This window comes from Hippoglossus stenolepis, chromosome 20 (assembly GCF_022539355.2).
Source record: "Hippoglossus stenolepis isolate QCI-W04-F060 chromosome 20, HSTE1.2, whole genome shotgun sequence".
Classification (NCBI taxonomy): domain Eukaryota; kingdom Metazoa; phylum Chordata; class Actinopteri; order Pleuronectiformes; family Pleuronectidae; genus Hippoglossus; species Hippoglossus stenolepis.
This window is the reverse complement of record NC_061502.1, coordinates 1,325,810-1,345,148: the sequence shown is the minus strand read 5'-3', so window position 1 is coordinate 1,345,148 and position 19,339 is coordinate 1,325,810. Positions and strand designations below refer to the sequence as shown.

The window sequence follows — 19,339 nt, the reverse complement described above, 5'->3', positions numbered from 1 at the left end:
TCATTCAGGTACAATAGGCCATGGGCCAAATGATCCGATTTTTCAAATGCAGGAAGTAAAAATATAATTTGAAGGTTTTCACTGAAATTGAACAATAGGGTTAATGTTTTAATGCTTCACATTTGTCACTGCATTGGAACCAAAATAATGTACACATGTATCTCTTTGCATAACATCGTGCAGATCTGGATGAAGATTGAGTGTTGTTATTTTGTGTGATCACTATAACACATTTGAAAAACTGTGCTGTGGTTGTTCATGAATTATCTCTTGGATTGATTTCCTACCCTAAGTCTTGCCTTGGCATTGACCCACTTTGGACCCACGCTGGTTCAACCTGCAGCACCTGGTCATGGAATTTGCTCAGTCAGTTGGTTTGATGCTGCTCCCGCCCCCATTATTCCTTGTTATGTAGTTTGATTCTTGCTGCTCAGGTGTGCTGAACTGTACACTTCAGATGTACTGTATCACTGTACGGTGATACCATTTGATACCATGGGTCTCAGAGAGGGGAATACACTTGCATGAGGGTGTGAAGCAAACTTACAGTGGCTACATCATCCCTCATGTCACGTTGGTCACCGTGCACTGTACTGTGTGGATGAACAGATTTGGTGTTGACTCGTAGCCAGTGCACAGAGCTGGTATCATCCATGGTGAAGCTCCAAACTTCATGTTACTGCTAATCTCTGTTACTTAACAAATATACACTGTCCCAACTGTACTCAACTGTCCACAGGTCTTGATGGGACCCTTGTACCACAAGTCATGGCAGCTGGTCAAACTCATTTGAAGTTAATAACATAGGTCAGGTAATAACAAGTGAGATCCATGATAACTAAGTAAATGATTGAGAAAAAGCAAGTAGACCATGAATTTTCTTTTACAATTTATTTGCGCAGTATGAATATATAAATACCATATTAACATATTAAAACAAGTGCACACCAAACCAACTTTAAACACACATATGCTAGTATGAAGTATGAAGTGTGTAGACTCATGAAATTAGAATATCTGCGATGCAGACATAAGTTGCAGAGAGGAAAAACTAAAAAGATCTCAGAAGTCTTGCTGACTGTTGAATAATTAGTAATGGGAAGAAGAACTAAGGTGATCAGTCTTCAGGTGAAATAAAATGTACAATTCATTTTTCAAGCAGATAAGCAGAAGATACACTTTGTTCGTGTTGTCTGCCTATACGTCTTCAGGAATCCAGTTTTTTGAACTTGTACCTGCCTCACTAAAGAGCATCAGAGATTTCAAATAGTGAGATATAAATCGTTTATTGTGATATAAAAATATGGCCTAAAAATATAAATTAAAGGCCATATTGGCCAGTCCTCAGAATATTTACGAAGTTTGCCGGTCAGTTTATTGTCACTTTCTATGTGGAAAAGGTCAATGTTTCTGTTAAACACAATCCTTGCTTATTGAATGAAACCCAGTTAGAGTCATAATTAAATCGTCATCTCATTAACAAAAGAAGAATACAAAACAACTTCTCAGCTGTAGACTCCAGTCCAGGGGTTGACGTCATCACATGGAGCTCGCAGTGGGTTAGATGGCGCCGGTGGAATAGAGTCATCCTCTGCTCTGTGCTCAGCATCACGCCAGAACCTCAGAGGTCAGAGAGACACCACAACAATGCTGTCCTTTGTGTCACGCCTCCAGTGGAGTGGGATGAAATGTGTCTCTCTTCCCTGCAGTTGGTGGCTGAGTCGTGACGTAGTCGGGCTCAAACGAAGTTATTGTTACAGATGAATAAATGTTGTAACACAGACGAATGAAGGCTGTGAGGAACTGGGGGGGATGTACACTGACATGTGAGAGCAGAGCTAGATCATATGATGGCCTCCGAACGCCTGCGATCCCTCCAGCATCTCCCTCTCACCACTCCCACTTTTCTTTTCACGCTGCCAATTTAAAACCCAGAGGTTTCTCCTCTTTTAACATTTTACACAACCCGTCAGCTTCATTAAAGAACAGGAATGTTTGTGAGCCTGGCATATGCCGCTGGGTCATTGTTAAAGCGATATCATTGGAGGAAATGATGCGTGTAAGCGATACACTTGCATGAAAGCTTATCAGAACTGGGCCCACGGAGATGTCGGTCTTAGAGGGTTTCTTCAAAGGAATTCAATTAGCAGGTTGTTTTTCTGACTTCACCGAGCTGGAGTGACACAGATCCTATCAGAACGTGCACAGTTCTTTATCAGCCCACCACTTCCACCTGCCACGGCTCGTCTTTACGTTTGTTTCCTTGCACGTTGTCTCGAAATGAGCGTAATCAGTCGCTGGTAGTTGAGTGTGGCTTCATTTCCTCTGTAAAGAATCACATTTGCTCATTTACATGTGGAGCACAGGCAGGGAATGAGAGCACCAGCAAGCATAGCTTCCTCTCATATCCTGCGCAACATTTTCCATTTTTAATCTCCCTCCCTTTTTTTTCTTAATCTCTCCAATTCCATTTAGCTCTCAAGTCCATTTAGCCTTTATTCAGGAGTTCAGTAGTGCATTGGAGCGCCTCAGACTATATTTAAAACCTTACCACTGAATGAATTGAGCAGAAATCTTTTAATTCTGCCAGCCACCACCCATCCTGAAAGTTTATACTGCTGCAGAAGCAGTGGAAAGCCAGTGGCAGGCTCCTATAACAGCTTTCAGCCATATGCGGGTGTCTGAGCAGCTAGCCAGAGATGCAAGGCATCATGTGGTGCATGTGGTGGTTAGAGGAGCAGCTGGGAGAGCAGAGAGTTCATACTCTCTCCATGGATTATGCTTTCTCAAGACTTTTTCTTGTGTATTGTACGCTATATTTGTCCAGCTGAAATTACTGAGTCTGTTTTCACCAACCAGTGGCTTTTCATATTTTTGCTGCCATTTCACTAGTAACACAGCCAGACTTCAAATCTATCAGCTGTGTACAGTTTAGTGGAGAGAAATAAAAGCAGACATCTCGAGCTGAAACAGTCTTTTTATTTTGTTACCTGTTGGTTGTACGAAGATGTTGAGAAATATAGATGGTTATTTCTCGTCATTGTATTTGATTAAGAAAATACGTTTCATACTGTTTAGAAATTAATTACAGCAAATACTGAGTTATACAAAGTCTACACTCAATACCATTTTCGATATCATGGGGGAAATACAATTATTTTAATAAAGATAACATTAAAATAGACAATAACATCAACATCACCGTTTACGTCCAGTTGCTGGTCGACTTTTCTCAGCTTCAGTCTCGGACTTTAAGAGAAACACAAAATTGTGTTTTCCTGTTAAATTAGAAGTGACTTCAACGTTACAGAGGGGCAGGACTGATAACCTTTGCTGCCTTGCTCCCACATTAACGTCAGTCGTTTTATTATTAGCCTAAGCCGCTATCCGCTAGCTTAATGATAACTTAAAAAAACGCTAATGTGGCTATTGGCTAATTTCTAATAGTTAAACGGCCTACGTTAACGTGTGCAGCCAGCCAGGTTAACCTTTATGATAACTGTTTAATACTTCAATGTAGTTGAAACGAGAGCTTTACCGACCTCTCAAAGTTTGTCATTGAGATCAGGGTGTCGGTCTTAATGATGCTTCGCCAAGTTTGTTGTGCTGCTCGACTTCGTCGTTGAATCTTGTGTCAACTGGAGTTTGTGTTTTGGCTGATCGGATCACAATCTGTCGTTAATGCATCTTGGATGCATTTACATTTGCTCTTTCATGTTGTCAAGCTCTTTCTGATTTCAATCTGATCACCAAAACACAGTTTTGCCACAGAACAGAAACAGAGGAAAGTTTGTAAAGTTGCATTTTATGACCAACACAAAATGACTGATTATATTATTGTTATAGCACATAATGCAGATTGTTTAGCTGACATATGTTGTAATTTTTTATTTGTAATCCTTGTTTATTATCGTGCTCTAGTGATGACACAATTATAGGATGAAAAGCGTTTTCTAGTTTGCAGACTACCATCGAGTAGAAGAAGTAGACAAAAAATGTGTCTTTTAAGTTTTTTTATTAATCTCAACATTATTCATAATCCTAAGAAAATACTCTCTGATCTCTGTGTGGCTATGATGAGTATTTATGCTTAAAAATGTGGAGTAGATTTCCCCTTCTTCTCATGCAAAGTATGTGATATCTGGGATGAGACATGTTAAGGATTAGCCACTCTTTAAAAGCACAGTGAACATTGGGGCATCCTAAGGCTCTCTGCCTGCCAGAGAGTCATCATGTGGATGTCGATCTCCTCACTGAGGGGACGGGCGAGTTCACTACACTGTATCATTTATTAATGGTATGTTCACCATGGTGTCAGGCAGACTGATGACAAGTGATTGCATTTTGAGGGGAAAACAAAAGTGCACTCTGAACGTATGTTAATTACCTTGAGCGTTTTCATACATAATTAACTTGTGAAATGTTCTGCTTTGTCTAATGTCATGTGAGTGACAAAGGCTGTATTCTGTCTCAACAAAGCAGGCCTGTGCCGGATGAGTCCAACTTTGTCAGAAAATCTGCAATGCTAAGCAGCTACTATGCTTTATGTTTTCTAGGAATTTTAGTGTGACCATATGCTGCTTCTGGTTCTCTTAGAGGCTTTGTGTGGAGAACTCAAGCCTTCATCTCATCTCAGAAAGTAACTATGCTTCCACCTCTTCCTCGCCAAGAGATTCCACTTTCCACTGCAGTATACAGCCTCGTGAACTCTGCATCCCCTGCCCCCCTCTGTGTGATGCTCTGCTCTCTTTTTGACTGTGCAGCGTCATTTCTCTGCATTGCTGATGCAGCTGCAAGATGCTGACAAAGGAGATGATTGCTTGTCCTGGCTGTAGCACCATGTTGGCACACCAGACCTGGGCCTTGACCAGGCCCCATGCAGGCTGTGTCACCACCAAGGGATAAACCCATGTTGGCAGAGTCTTCAGGATGCTCTGTAACATGTTAATATGTGATTCTCACTGTGAACATTTTGTATGTAATGTACATTTTGTTAATGAAGATGAGGAAATATAGCAACTTCTTTATTATATAAGTATTGTTCTCAGTCTTACTCAGACAGGGACAGTCTTGGCTCTTTTGGTTAGAATACTCACCATTGTCTTTGACTGTCTGTTCATTTTTATAACTGACATGCATGTAGGGCTGGGTGATATGGCCTAAAAAAGGTATCGTGATAATTTTAGGCTGTATCGTGATACACGATATATATTTCGGCTTAAAACAAGGTGTAAATGTTTTCGTTTCGAGTCCAATATAAATGTCGGGGCCTTCTGATCATTGAGCAGCTGTGGATCATAGAGAGAATTCTGTGTTTTCACTGTTGGTTTTGTTTCGGCTGCTCTGAGCACAGACAGACACACACACACACACACACACACACACACAAGCATTCACTCTCGCTGGAGTGAACACCGCTCACATCCATCATTTGTAAACTGATTCGTTCGCTTCAGCGTTCACAAAGAATATGACCAAAACTGTCAATAACCTTCTCTGAACTCTGTAAACTCACTGGGACTCTTCACTTTCTTTCTCTCCATGCTCTCTGACTCTCTTCCCTCCTGATACACAAATACGCATGCGCATATCTGAATGAGCGGGGGAGTGAGCAGTCTGCTGTGAGAGGGGCATGAGAAGAGAGAAGCGAAACTTAAGCAAAATGCTACTTAGAACATTTACGTGACAATTTATACTTGATGGTTGCGATATAGTCATTTTATACATCCCACGTGGAACAAGCCGCGATACATTGAGTATATTCGATATATCGCCCACCCCTACATGCATGAGCTCTAGTCCCACACTTCAGTCGAGTTGGTGGCAGTTATGGCAAGAAGTTCTAACATTTAATCAAACCACACTCCTCTCTGTTATAAACGCACTTTTGTCAGTCAAAACGGAACAACAATCTCTTAAAAAAAACGTTAAAAAGAATGAGTGGCTGGTTGTAACATTTAACAGCTAATTTAATTTAATAGCAGTCAAAAAGAACACAACTGACTATTCAGATATCCACAGCATCATTCATCCTAGAACAAATGATGTTACTCTTTCCGTTCATGTGTTGGCTATTGGGTTACTGATATCCACAATTAGAGTTTTTTTATGTCCATAATTAACATATTTAATAAAGGTCTTACTAGAAAATATTCCGATTTCAAAATGTTATAATACAGTTTTTCCTTTAATATTGCATATCTAAAATGTCTAAAGGTCATCCCACATATCAATAATGTCACTTTGAATATCCACAAAAATCCATTGTGACCATTAAAAATTGAATTATTCAATTACAAGTAGTTAAGATGGTATCCTGGCCCAGCTCCAGGATACAGACTGAGGGTGACCAATCAAAAGAGCAGAGATGAGCGAGTGTCATAGAGTTTCAATATGAAAGGGACAGTCAAGTGAGCACTGATCATAGCTCAATGATGGCAGGAATGATTGCACATATGTGCACGTGGAGCAAAAAATGCTCTCTGGTGATGATGGTTTTCCAATCACAAATACTGTTCTGTGAGCTCATATTTATTGTACGGTTGTGGGTACCTGAGCTGTATCTGCAGGATTTTATGCACCGCAATGCTGTCACACGATAGTTGATAATTTCATAAACAAGCATGTGTTCTGGGGTTTCTAATAAAGTGCTTGATGAGTGTTGATAACACAGTGTACAATCACATACAGTGTGATGGAGGATTTTGTCCACACTGGTCACTACCAGTCATTCAGGAGTTTTAAACCGAGGGATACTCAGAGTGCACCCTCCTGTGGGAATAAGATCAGTTGTTAATTCTCTCTTCTCATGAACAGACACTTCTAAGGTCTTGACTTTATTATGCTGTGATTTGGCCCTTTACGAATGAACTGAATTGAATACCTGTTATTCTAGTTTCCTTCATCTTTTTGCCATGGATTTTTATGAAGCACTTGGTAACCTTGTTTAGAAAAGTGCTATACATTATTATTATTATTAACACAAAAGCTGTTCAGTGCCTCAGTCAAAACAGCCTCATTTCATGTCTTCCTGTACAATGCTTTGATACCCTAGCAGCTTGGTTGTGCACTCGACATTGTTGCTCTACTTGTTTCTGGCACCTCTGCAGCTTTACCCAGGTTGCAAGTTAGCAGGTTGTGTCATCAGATATGTTATCATTGTAAAGTTTTCATAACGTTGTCTCATGAATGTTCTATTTCACTTCCATACACTGGTGTATAGATTCTTCGTTGTGGCAATCCTTACTCAATAGAGTTTCCTGATCGGTAAATTAGTGAGTTTTAAGAGTACCCTCTGCTTGAACACCAAACCTTTTCAGACTCTCTAGAATTCAAACATTTTCCACAAATGTTTGAATTTGGAATATGAAGTTACAGTGGTGGTTGAAGCAGAGAGCCAGTGCCGATAGAGCACAGATTCATCTGCTCCTGAGTTGTGTCTGTCAGTCAGCCTCTCACTGAGGGCTGGTAGCCCAGTGACTGACCTGACCTGTCAATCAAATCAAGCCCCTCAGGGCTCATGGGAACAATGCTCTAGCATGTAGATTTACCATGAAAACCATGACACTGTTTCAGAAAAACCACAGGCAGGAGAACATGCCACTACAGTACTACCCCACAACTTGTAAGGTTGCTCTAAATCCATATAAAGGCCGTAGCCTGCAGCTGCAAGCTTTGCAAATGCAGCTATTATTGAAATGGCAAAGTGCCCTACTTACCCCTTAGAGACTAGCCATGAAATGAACCAGAAGTGGGTGGCTGACAGAGAGGTTTATTCTAACTTGGACAGGGCATGATGCGTCTGTGCGCACAAGGAAAGCGGTGGCCCGCCGCCACTAGAGACTTGGGTTCATTTCCAAGCAGGAGCACCTCCGGCTTGACCCCTGGTCCCCAAAGACTATGAGTGGCTGTGTTCATGGGTGGGAAGCCACTGAGGGACAGTGTCCCTGTCACCGAGACCGTGACTTCTGCAGACCCATTCAGTGAGGGCGGCTGCTTGGTTCCTGTCCTCATCGAGTGAAAAGGGCAGGAAGAAAGTGAATAAGAGGAGGTGACAGCTGCTCTCTGAAATCAGGCCGATATGCCAAGTCTGCATCCGTTTTGGAAAACTTTTAACTCCAAGAAAAAAAAAAGAGTTCATAAGTTTTCTTTTTTCATTATGTGGCTATGAATTTGAAAGGCATATCAAGCCTGGACATACACATAAAAGCTGTATAAGTATGTTTAATATAAAACATATTATGAATAAAACTAACATTTCCTAAAGTGGGAAACCTTCTAATCTACAGTCTTTCCTGTTGTTACTTGTATTAGTTAATAAAACTTTTAACAGCTTTCAAGGACAGCAACTGGGGATCTTTTTTTCTTATAGCGCTCGAACCAATTAATAACATTTTTTGATGAATAGTGATTAAATCGAGAAATTTTTACTATACCGTGATAAAAATGAACTGATTATTCCAATTGTTGATACATTTTCCGTGGATTATTTCATTGATGAGTAATTTCCATTACATTTTTTTATATCGAAGGTGGCTCTGTGAGGCTCTGGATTCACAGCATTTACAATGATTCTGAAACTTCTCTGATAGTAACATTTGTAGTGGTTTACAGGTTTAACTTTGAACATAAACAGTGTAAAAGTGTATTATTAATTTCAATTGCATATGTCCTTAAAGATCATTATGTTTTATATGTTCATTCTCTCGTGGCCATCAGTGTACTTGTCATATGTGAGTCAGGCATTTTTTTTTTTACAATTTGGCATAATTAGACCAAATTATTAATAAAGCAATACAGAACATTTTTGATAAATTGGCAGATTGATACTAGCAATATTCTAAACAGTTGCAGCCCTATGAAAGCATTAAAAGGATTGCAGAAGGTACTGCATGACTGCCAGAATATGCCACAGCTACTCCAGGCCATCAGACGGGGGTTGGCAGCGACAGTGGCTCCGATGGATACATACAGTTTTTGGAATTGGCAGTGTACATACTGTACGCGGTGTGCCTGCCTTCCTGCCCACAAGTCTGGTACCTCCTGTATGGATCCTGCTGTGTGTCTGAACCGTTCACTGGCCTACTCCTCTGTCCCAGGAGCAGAGCAGCAGCAGAATGACTGAACCCGTTGTGCCTCAGCTCGTCATGTGACAGCGCCGTGTGGCTCAATGACTTCCCCCTCTGCCCCACTGCCATTATGTTTTATTGCAAGGGTCTGCTGGTGAAAAGACAGTCAGCTCTCGCTAAGGGGCTAGGGGGGAGCACACACTCGCAGCAAAGCCTGCTGGGAGCCTGTCGCCACAAATTCCTGGACCGATTGGGAGAGAGTGGAGAAAAGGAAGGAAGGAGTCCTCAGACATGTGGAGCAGCCAAATAGCAATTTTCTGCTGGTAAAAAAGACTTAAATCACATGTTTCAGCTGGAGTATTTTGGGACAGCCTCACAGTCCTTATGTGCAGATGTCTAAAATAGACGGAAAACCAGCTAAAAAAGCTGTTTGGATTCTGGCTGAACATTTGGGTACTACCACTTTACGCACATCCCACTATAGTAACCGTTGGTACTCCTGGTACTTTCTGACCTTCCAATCAAAAATGTTTAAGAGGGGAGAGTAAAAATGTGTGATGACATTCAAGGTGCCTGCAAGACACCACAGACTTCAGTGGAAAGGAAGTCTCAAACCGGAGTTCTTTCATCCTGTTGTCCTCGTCATCTTTCATATTTTTTTTGTCTCTTCTACTACTTTGTGTGTCTTTGTGTTCTGTGTTGTCTGCTGAGAGCCAGTCAGCACATTGCTTCGTTTGTAGCACTTCACTATCTTCGCCTCAGCCATTTAGCAGTCACACTGGGAGATGTTAAATAAAAGGTGGTGCTTTTATTAATAGTAGATTGTGTGTGTGTGTGTGTGTGTGTGTGTGTGTGTGTGTGTGTGTGTGTGTGTGTGTGTGTGTGTGTGTGTGTGTGTGTGTGTGTGTGTGTGTGTGTGTGTGTGTGTGTGTGTGTGTGTGTGTGTGTGTGTGTGTGTGTGAGAGAGAGACAAGCAGGTGGCTGCAGTACCATGATATTGGCAGTGCCAATCTACTAAACCATTCTACTTGAGCATGATTGTCGACATAGATAAAAGATATCCATGCAAACTCATATACATTTTTCAGGTTGTTTCCCATCATGCCCTGCCTCACTTGTATTGATCGTGAGCAGTTCAAACCAAGTCAAATGAACTGTTCAGTCTGCGGAGGCCTAATACAACCAATGACAGGAGATTTTCAAGTACTAGATCCCCAAAAACCCAAACCAGCAGCATCTACGACAGAGGCGGCCACAGCTTTTCCACGTGGGTGGCTGCCATTGCAGTGCAAACAGTTGCATCACAGCAGAGGAGGCACTTGCAGTGTCATTACCTCAATGCTCCAGCAATCAGTGAAGCCGCGGAGACAGATTAAATTAGATTAGCAGGGCTGAGCTTTAAAGTCAAATCAGCAGCTAATGAGTTCTACCATGTTTGGCAGTGGAGACAGCAAAGAAAGGGCAGTTTGGAGACGCACCATGCAGAGAAACCATTGAGCACGTCAGAAATGCTCTGTCTGGTTTAGTTCTGCAGCTCTGTTACCTTCACTGTTATGTAAAGGCTCTATCAATGACAAAAGGTAGCAAAGGTCACAAATCTACTGAATACATCAAGTAACTAAAACAGAATTTATGGTTGTTTATTTCCGTTCACTACTTAAGTCAAACATTTTTTAATTGTCTGATATGCTAAGTCTTGTTTGTTTTGGAATTCCATAAATAAGAGCGTCAGCTAAATGATAGAACAGGTGAAGCAGTCTAGAGTCACTTTGTTTTCTTCTTGCCTGTAGAAGCACACAATCCCTGTTGCCAGATGGCATCGGGGAGTTATATTTTTTTTTAGCCTACATTCCTAAGTGTCCTAAATTTTAGAGAATCAACTCATTCACACCTGGAGAAGTGAATGGATTTCCAACCTCCACCCATCTGTTGGAGAGGCGGAGAAAAATACTACTTAGCAGTGAAATGGGGCCATCATGCAGGCGTTTGAATAAAGCTGACTGCTCATGTGTGTTTTGCAGCAACCTGTTGTTTAGTTGAAATATTATCTATTATCTTTCTGTGACTTTTTTTTTCTTTTCTTCAAATGTGATTGGGTCATTCCACCTGGTAAAATCTGTGTTTATATCAACCTCTTTCTTATTGTTTATCACACTTTCATTTAGTATAACCATGGTAATGGGTCAAAAAACGCTGTACTAACAGAAGTTAAGTCTGACAGTCCCTTGGCGTTACCCCAAGGCATTCTGGGGGGAACAAATTGCAAGACCTGTTTTCTTGAAGAAGCATGAATGATGGCAGTTGGAACACACTGTGGATATTCATGTTTTATTGAATGGGATGATGAATAATTGAGCATCTCTGTATCCCTGCAGGGCCTCTGTTTTGGCGTCACACAAAGCAATGTGGAGGAAATAAAGAACCTGATACGCTGAAAACCAGAGGTATGACTCTTACACACTCCACTGGACTTGTGTACACACATTTGTAACTTCACACAAACACGCTTGTAGGTGAATTCAGGCGTGTTTACTCACATCACCTTGTGAGAATAACCTCATGCACTGTGCATGATGACAGCAGATGGATGGATGGTAAAGCTCATTCTGGAGAACTTTCCTTGTCTTAATACGCATGTGGGTCACAAGGATTGCAGGGCAAGCGCGTGCACATTCTGTACATTAAACCACGCACAGATGCCCACCAGCTGGCAGCAACTAGCTGAGATTGTGTGCCAGCAGCCGGTCTACTGTCCCAACTACATGCACAACCTGTAGTGCATTAGCGTGGACTGTGTATTCTGTAGGGTGCAGCAGGTGTACAGCTCCCTCATAAGAAGAAAGAATCGAAAATGCCACCTTGTGTGTCTTTTATCACTGAAGCAGCACTGTTATGTTACAGGTTGACTCGCAGCACAGCAGATGCCATATGTCCTTACACAGGATATGACCTAACTCAAATGTGTATTTCTGCTGCTGCTGTTTTTACCCCACACTTGAGCAAGTTAGGTCAGCCCATATGTTGTTGCACGAGGGGGGATCAACCAGTTCTCAACACATCCAGTCAGCTGGAACTCAATCGCCACTGTATCTGATTTCTCATGTTTCTCCTCTGATCTGAATGTTTTTTTCTGTCCTATCACATGCAGCACATATGCGGGCTAAAGATGCAGCGGATGAAACATGTTTCAGTTATTTCCTAATCCAAGTGTTCGCATGCCGGGTCCTCACTAGGTTAGACTGGAACACGATGGCACTGATGTCAGATTAGACATTGACAGCTAGCAGCTGTGTGTTCTTTGCCTCTGCAAGTCAGAGTGCAGTGACACAGTTCAGGACCACAGCAGCTCTTCACAGGTCTATGATGTACCTGCTTCCATGGACACTGAGAAGGAAAAAGAGGTGCTCTTTAACACCACTCACTGATTATATGAAGAAGGGCTGCGACTGTGGTAGGAACATGATGTCCCTTTCATTTCGTCTTTGACCTGGATTTTTCTTGTTTGTAGTTTGAAGACATCTCACATTATGGGACTGTCACATATGTCCTGACTGAGAGTGTAGTGGTACACACATTTTTTGGTTTGCATAGTTTGGCAACTGACAACAACGGTCCAACTGCCGAAGCTGTCTGGGTAGCAATATTAAATATGGGGATTAGAAAGACAGAAAAAAGATAAGTGCAACTTTTCTGACTTTTCTTTACTTTTAGCTTGTTTTCTTGTTAAATCCTGGATACCTTAAGCCCTTTGGGCCTCTAAAAATGTGTCCTCTCATAGAATAGCTGACAACGCTTGTCTATAATGTCGTAAACCTGAGGGCTCACAAGTAGACTGCTTCATTTCAAGGATTCACAAACCATTAGTTTGGGAACCACTACTCTACTGAACGGTTCAGAAATGAATACACATGCTGATTTTAAAAAAAAAGAAGCTAATGGTTCTTACTTGATTCTTATTGTTCTGGGTTTGTACCTTCATGGTTGAATGTACTTATTGTAAGTCTCTTTGGATAAAAGTGTCAGCTAAATGAAATGTAATGTAATGTAATACACCTTGACCTGAGCCAGAGGGATGATTGAGAACATCCTCAACCAAATTTATTTTGTTTTCTGTTTTTTTCTTGCATAAAGGTGAGTAACAAATGAAAAAAAGTCTCAATATGTGAGAGGGAAATACATAAAAGCAGGTGTTGCACAGGACCATGTGAATGGCTTGATAAATATGATGGATCATTTCGTGGTAAGCTCATTATCTGTACTATGATAAAGGCAGAGGAACCTCTTCTTGTACTAATAAGTAGGCACATTTAGTTTCTGGTAGAGCAGAAAGGATGCCACTGAATGTCAATTTTGAGCCCTGTCAAGTCCTGGAGCTCTCTCTGCTGAGTCAATGCCCATCCGAGGTTCCCTCTTCTTCGAGAGTGCACCAGTTCTTTCACCATCTACCATTGACCTGGTGAAAGTTTCCAGGGGATAACAAAGCACCTTCCTACACCTGCTTTGGTTATGGAGTATGGATGCGTTTTCTTTGTGCCGTAAATTGAGGTTTGGTGAGCAGACAGATTTACATTGTGAAGGCAAGACTTATAGGAAACCAATCTAAACACAGATGTTGCCATGACTCTAAAGCCATTAGAGCACAAAATCAATATCTTTTAGAAGAATGCTGTTCAAGTAGGTATCTATGACATGAGCATAGAGACTCATGCCCAACCTTGGGTACACAAATACTTTGCTGTAAATTCTTACTAAGACACTTAATGTTGTTTTTTTCACCTCATTTATCTTCCATCTCCACATTGAAAACAAGATTTCTGATACAAAACCCATTTCTGCCAAACCGCTTTCTACCAGACCTCACCATATTTTTAGTTTGCTGAGCAGTTTCTATGGAGTACAGCTCACATCAAGAACCTTCTGTTCTGCACAGCTTCTCTTGTGCGACCTGTTGTGAAGCCTAATAGATGAGCGTGTCCGGCCTGGTCAGAGGCATCTCAGTCTCTAGCTTCCTCTATTTCAGTGTGAGCGGAACCTCCAGCATTCTGATAAAGAAGACGCATTGTGAGAGGAACAACTATAAATGGAGCATTTTTGGGGGGTAGATTTTATCAATGAGTTGGTGCAAACAGGCTGAACAACGGAGGTCTTCCAGGAAACTGGAGTCATCTGAGGATCCGACATTCATAGCAAGTGGGTTTATCTTGCATGCTCAGTCATCACTGCGCTAATAGCTCCTTTATTATGTGTGCTACAGTTCCCTACAGTGCCTCTGCGTGTTACACTGCTTGACAATAGAGCCAGCAGAGTGGGCTTGTTTCGGTGCAGAATCGCAGTTTTGTGTGTGACTCAGCACTATTTCGGAAGAGACATGTCATAGTACACAGTGGACATTAGACGCAACGACATTAGCACACAAGACGAACTGCAGAACTGCAATGGTAGCACATCAAAACCACTTTGACTGTGGGAACGTGGAGCAGATATACTGTGTGTGTGTGTGTGTGTGTGTGTGTGTGTGTGTGTGTGTGTGTGTGTGTGTGTGTGTGTGTGTGTGTGTGTGTGTGTGTGTGTGTGTGTGTGTGTGTGTGTGTGTGTGTGTGCGTGCCTGCATATGTATAAGTGTGTGCGCCTCAGTGCTCTTGCTGGGTGGGTGGCATTGTAGGCTGGTGAGAAATGGAAAATGAGACACTGGTTCCAATCGTGTGTTCGTGCTCCTTGCTTGTGCAGAAAGAAGAGCTGAACTGCACAGTGATAATTATCCTCACATTATCCAGACATTGATATTCATCGCTAGAATAATTTGCAGCCATGAGACAAACACTTGTGTTCGCCATTTGCATCATCACAGCTCCAAAGCTCTCCTCCTCCCTTCTTGTTGCATCCAGGATAATGACTGCCAGAGTGGGCTGAGCAACTGTGAAATGTCAGCTTTGCCATCAGACTGGGGCTTCATTGTGGTTTCCAGTTTGCCTGGTGGTAGGGAGATGCAGTCAGTAATTACACAAGGTGCCTTCATTGAACGTAGTTAAGCTTCACTCCATTATATTGACACATCTGGTGGCATTGCTTTTCCTTCCTCCGCCCAATCAAGACCACCATAGCTGTGTCCCACCACAGTTCACACAGGATGACCTATACATGTCAGCTCTCCCTGCTTCTTACTAACACTGTGATAGAAATCACTCACTACCTACTACATATAGTCCACTCTTTAATGATTAGTAGTGATGTATGGTTAAGAGAATAGGAAAAAAAGAGCTAAAACTGAATAAGACAGATAGAGTGAGAATAGAACTTGCAACACTGTGTGAGAAATGGATAAAAACCTTCAAATGTGGCTCATAAAAGGCAGCAGCAATCAGAAGAACCTGAAATCAAAAAAAGAATTGTAGTTGTGGCTCAGGAAGTAGAGCAGATCGTCCACTAACCACAAGGTATGCAATTGGGCTCCCCCATTGCATGTGCCTAAGTGTCCTTGGGCAAGATACTGAACCCCCCTGACAGATGTGATGAGCTCAATGCAGCTCTTTATCTTTCTAGACAGTGAGTAGGTAGGAGTGAAGTAGTGAGTGATTTCTGACACAACCCAAGGCTTGAAGAGACCTCTTGAGACCTCAGCGTGGCACATCTCCAGCAGATTCTGAACGTAGAATCCGCCCCTACCATTCCTTTGCCCATTTGATGGCTTGAGGAGGAGAAATCTGTCCTGACCATGAATTCGACTCATGTCAGAGGGAGAGCACCTTTTTCTGTCATGTGTTTGCGAAAGTGGAAACGTCAGCAATTTAGCCGCAGCAGTAGCTCTGCTCGACCCCTCTGAGAGATGTCAGCTCTAGAAAACCTCAAATTGCCGCTGTGCTGCACCGGATCCGGGAATCCACACTCAGCAAGCGGGGACAGAGATGTCACACTGCTGCTGTCTGCTTGCAATAATTGCTCTAGGTTACAGTAACTATATCCACGTGTGACATCTTCATGTGTCAACAACACATACTGCAGAATGTCTACGCTGTATATGAATGTAAATATCTTACACTTTAAAGGAGGAAAGACATTTTGTCGGATGTCTTTATTAAGGTTCATGTCCCACAGCAGAACTTTAGTGTTTTCGTGTTTATTCTTATTTATTAAAAAAAAAATCTTCTTCTGCTATATCATCTCAAACTGCTGTGAGCTGGAATGAGCTACTGGTCCAATAACTGGAAATGGTTTGGTACTTTCAGCTGGTAACAACAGTCAGTGAATAAAGACAACGGGCAGAGTTTTGACAAAAAGCACAAGTCATGCTCTTTTCTCCGTCTGACTGTGATGTACTGGGATCTGTTAACCTTTTCTAGTCTTATCGACCTCAAAGCGTTTTATATATTCTCACAAACACATACATTCAGTCTGTGTTTGTATTGTGTATGGATTCAAGAGTTTAATGTCAAGAGTTTAACCAGAGACCTTTTGGTTAGTGAACTAGCCACTCTTCTTTCTTAATGTAAAAATATACATCAAAGCAGAAAAATGGGTTAACTTTGTGTGTGTGTGTGTGTGTGTGTGTGCGTGTGTGCGTGCGTGCGTGCGTGCGTGCGTATATTTTTGGAAAGTGAGGGCATTTTGGCGGGTTCTCAGGGCTGTTTGAGGGATAAGACTTAGTTTTAGGATTTGGAAGATGGAAGTACAAGAGTGTGTGTGTATCTCAACAATTCTCCTCCCTCCTGCAAGTTCACATTTCTTAGCAGAGGTTGAAGGTGTAAGCGCATTTTATGTTGCCATATGTCACAAAGCAGAAATAAATCTTTACAGAGACAGACCAGACTGAGCTCCCTGTCTATATGTATGCCGATGAAATGTCAAGGCTACCATATGGCCAAGGAGACGATAACATAACATGGATTTTTATTGGCCAGTTTGAAAAAGAAGGGGCGGGAACAGCAGTTACTGCCTAGCCCGCTGAGAGCCATGACAGGTATATTGTCACAGAAGCTTCGAGAAGCTCTGGGTATACCAGGCCTCCCAAAGGCTTCACACTCGGATGGGCTTATTATGGACGAGGCTGCACAGAGGCTAACAATGAAGTCTTTCTCTTGAACGTGGCACCGCTGAAAACCTCACGCAGACACATTTCTGCCTTGCAAATTATCCTAATCTTAACCCACCCAGGCAAGATGGCCATCGATCCCACAAAGACAACCCCATAAATTCCATCAGGTTCAGAAATCACTTCACAGAGCTTTATTTGTTTAAATCCATCGTCTGGACTGCACTTTGATTGCTCAATGCTCTCAGTGTTCCTGCTCACCTATGTCATTATGTGTTATTTACTCATGTGCTGACTGAGGGTTGTCAAGTGGTCCAGTGTTGTTAAATGGTGCCAGCTCCAACGCTAAGAAAAGAGCACTTTTGATGTTGCACTGGCTTCCTCTGCTCCAGGCCGTGTGGACTGTCAATAACGCAGTTTCCATCAATGCTCCACATGTTGGAAGTTTTGTGGCGACGTGGTTTTAATTATAATGTTGGGGGGGGGGCTGTTGGGCTGTGGCCATATGCAGGCCTTAGGTCCCCAGGGACTAAGCCAGTGGCTTAATGAGCAGCCCCGCAGGAATTAGTGCTACTTTAACCTCAGTGTTTAGACTGCTGGAAGAGGCCTACTGCTCATCTGATTTACTGCCACTGATGGGAGGAAGTGGAGGTGCAGAAAAGGAGGGTGGGACCTCAGCCTGTCTGTTAACAGACATGTTAATCTTCTTCTTCCTAACATGAAAGTATCACAGTTGTTTCCTCCTCTACTGAAAAAAGTCTAAAAACTGTAAACTTTCATCATTGGGCCCTTTTGGTACTGGCACCAATACAAAAGTAGTTTCACTACTGATAACAACACCCTACTCTTTTAATACCTTACTTATTTTAGAAACAAAATGAAGAAATATATTATATATATATATTAAACGCCTCTTTTAAATTTAGCAAAAGAAGCTTAAGTTCACACATAAGCAGCTGTATAAGAACATCATTCTGATTGACACAATAAGATTATGAATCTGTGCCAGCTTGCCACTGAACAGGTTTTAATACTATACATACATTTCCTAACTACAAAAAAGTATTGGGGTAGTAGTGAGTGAGTATACCCTGTGATGTCGATAACAAATGACAGCTGATGCTTTACACAGAACATTTGTCTTACACAAACACCGACCTAAACTGAGAAACTGGATGTCACAGATTTTTTCTTGATTAAAAGCATTAGAGCTTAATGATCCTTTGTATTTTTTTCCCCTGAGTTTCAAGAGATATTCACTGTTTTAGCAAAATAATATTGCACCCAGGATGCTGCACTGTTGAGTATAAACAACATGAACACCTCTCCTGGTCATAAAGGCCAAAGTCTTCTCAGTCTCTTTAGGGGACTTCACTGGTCCAGCTTTTTTTTGTCGCTCTGAGCTCCGCCCGAGGTTCACATGAAATCAAGTCATTTTGTCAGTGCATCGACTGCATCATAGTTATTACTGTTGTTTTAACAACCTTTCAAAGAAGCTGCTTGTGTTGAATTTTGCTGTTGTTTTAAACACACATGCCACTAAATACATTTTACAGTTTGCTCACATTTTAGTTTGCTCTCAAGACCAGATACTTAGGTCCTCTTTGTGTGATAATTACTACACAGAACGGTCACATCCACGCTGTATGTTTTTTATTTCCTGCCAAAGCCTGTGATGTGATGACCAAGTTCTGCGACTGAATAACTTCCACAGTCACACAGACAACCTTCACCTGTCGCAGGAGACATCTGCCAACTGTGTTTCACCCAAATATCTGTACATTCAATGTCAACTGGCAGACTGCATTTGCTACGGATACAATTGTGGGTCACATACATATCCTGAATTCCTTTGGAGAGTTGTTTATTTGCCCCTCAACTATAAGAGCCACATGATAGAAGCACACAAACAGTGGTGTTATAATGCTACGGAGCAGATAGAACAAACCACCACAACAATGACAACATACCATCCATGACAGCGCCACTGCCATCAATGACATGATCTCAACATTCTCAGCATGGTGACCTCTGTCAGCATGTAATTTGTTTGCACTGTGCACATTTAGAAGCTCTAGTCCTCATTGTACTGTAAACATTATCTAGAGGGACAATTTAAAGATAATAGCTTCAGTGAATGGCCCCTAATCTACCATAGATTTTTAAATAACACATTCACGAATGCACAGGAAACGACACAGGAAGAAGGATGTGGGGGGGCTGTAAAGTCTGTAATGTTGAGTAT

At 41.8% G+C, this 19,339-nt stretch overlaps 1 protein-coding gene across 4 annotated transcripts in view; it reads left to right on the top strand.

Moving 5' to 3' along the window:
• The window catches only part of fynb (FYN proto-oncogene, Src family tyrosine kinase b), a 71,542-nt gene that overhangs the window by 3,519 nt on the left and 48,684 nt on the right, over positions 1 to 19,339 (top strand). For 3 of the 4 annotated variants that reach the window (XM_035143678.2, XM_035143677.2, XM_035143673.2), the window contains exon 2: positions 11,444 to 11,512. The exons of the other annotated variant lie outside the window; for it this stretch is intronic. The gene's annotated coding sequence lies outside the window, so the exon portion shown is untranslated. The remainder of the gene's footprint in view (positions 1 to 11,443; positions 11,513 to 19,339) is intronic. 4 annotated transcript variants of the gene reach the window in all.